Genomic DNA, 2,088 nt, shown 5'->3' with positions numbered 1-2,088 from the left:
TCAGGGCACGGAATTTGAATGTCCATAAAAAGAATTTATAAATTCTATTACCAGACAACGGATCTTCCTGCCTGTCTCCTGTATTTGTTGCCTATTGCCAAACTGGCAAATACCTGCTTGAAATGTACACGAGGAAGGCTCATGAACAACGGTACTTTTATGGTCATAAATACAGGAATCCTGAAACGCAATGTATTCCTTCCTATTCAGGAATCTTCCTGGAATCAGGGCTCCTGGCCACTGTCTCCCGAGTGCCTGTGGAAAGAGAACATTTGTTGTAGAACTTCCTGCACCAAGTCTGTAGAATATTCACACTTCTAGGGCTGCAGACCCTTCTCAACATCACACCTGGAGAGTTTCCAGTACTCTGCCCGTCTTGGCCACGGGAGGAAGAGTCAAGCAGAGGCATACCCATTCCATTCCTAGCTTGGGCAGTGGCTAGTAAGTGGAAGGCAATCTGCTACAAGTCAAAATTAATCTATGCTGGGCAGCAGCAGCATGAGAGAGAGTTGAGGGGAGAGACTCAAGTTTACTGTGTGGAAGAAGGCAATGGTAAACCACTTACCTATTTTTTACCAAGAAAACTCTATGGATGCACTACCAGAATGCAGATGGAGAGTGGGGAGTTTTGAGAGTTGTGTCTGTGGAGTTGCTATGGGTCATTGATGACTCGACACCATAAGACAAGGGTTGCAGAAGCAGTGTGGCCCAGTGGAAAGAGCACACCTGGGTTCTAATCCATCTCTGCTAATTGCTTACTGTGTGACCTTGGCCAAGTCACTTAACATCTCTGGTCCTCAATTTCCTCAGGGGTAAAATGGGGATTCAACACATGTTTTTTTTCCTACTAAGACTGTGAGCCCCAGGCATAACAGGGACTGTGTCTGACCAAATTAACCTGTACCTACCCCAGCGTTTAGAACAGTGTTTGACACAGTAAGTGCTTAACAAATATCACTTATCAATCAATCGTATTTATTGAGCACTTACTGTATGCAGAGCACTGTACTAAGTGCTTGGGAAGTACAAGTTGGCAACATACAGAGATGGTCCCTACCCAACAGTAGGCTCACAGTCACAGTCTAGTGTATTTATATATACATAGAAATCAATGGTATTTATTGAGCACTTATTATGGGCAGAGGACTGAATCAACAGAATAGTGGAAATACCAGACAGGAGAGCTGAAGAGTTTTCCAACTTGTAAATCACTCTAAAATCAGAGCTTTGCTAATGAAGACTATTTAATGCATGGAAAGATGGAAGTTTTCTTTCTCCCATAAACTATATTTGAGTCTCAGTAAAGAAACATGTCTCAGAGTATCTCTTCCTTGTTGTTGCTCCCTTTATCCCCCCTTCCTGCCCCACAGCACTTATGTACATCTTTAATTTATTTATATTAATGTTTGTCTCCCCCTGTAGACTGTAAGCTCATCATGGGCAGGGAGCATCATCTTATTGCTATATTGTACTCTCCCAAGTGCTTAATACAGTGCTCTGCATACAGTAAGCATTCAATAAATACAATTGAATAAATAAATGAATTTTAAAGATGATACTCCAGTATTGCGTGATTAAATCTAGTGATCAAACTTGCTCATTACTATCATTTTGCCTTTCAGCATGCTTGAAGGTAAATGAAGTAAAGTTATATTGGCACATTAGAATTAAAGACACAAGGACAAACTGAATAGTATTTTGCTAAGAATCAATTTCAACTGCGTTCTGTAGTCAATGCTGAACTACTATTACAGGCATGTTGCAGCTTTGTGTGTGTGTGTGTGTGTGTGTGTGTGTGTGTGTGTGTGTGTATGTCTGCGCACATGCATCCACTGGGAACTGGAACCAGGAAAGGTCGCGTATTCAATATTGTTAAATCCACTCCCTTGTTCTTTGCCAGTTCTAAGGCACATCCTGACCCTCTGGAGATGCCATCAGTTGAGGGAATTTCTGAAATACAAAGAACAATGTCAGGACACTTCCAAAAGGAAGCTCCTTCCTGTTGGGGGCGGGGGTAGAGTTGTTTGTATAGTGCTTGGGAGGAACCTGGTGTAGAAATACAATTTGATTAACACAACTTCCCCAGAA

General features: G+C 42.0%; 1 non-coding gene across 1 annotated transcript; it reads left to right on the top strand.

The window, feature by feature from the left end:
• Positions 1–330: 330 nt before the first annotated feature.
• On the top strand, positions 331–468 carry LOC119935291. The gene has a single exon (XR_005453177.1). It is a non-coding gene; the product is annotated as a small nucleolar RNA SNORA7 (small nucleolar RNA).
• The last annotated feature ends 1,620 nt before the right edge of the window (positions 469–2,088 follow it).

The sequence above is a fragment of the Tachyglossus aculeatus genome, chromosome 11 (genome assembly GCF_015852505.1).
Source record: "Tachyglossus aculeatus isolate mTacAcu1 chromosome 11, mTacAcu1.pri, whole genome shotgun sequence".
Taxonomy (NCBI): domain Eukaryota; kingdom Metazoa; phylum Chordata; class Mammalia; order Monotremata; family Tachyglossidae; genus Tachyglossus; species Tachyglossus aculeatus.
This window is presented reverse-complemented; position numbering and strand designations above follow the sequence as displayed.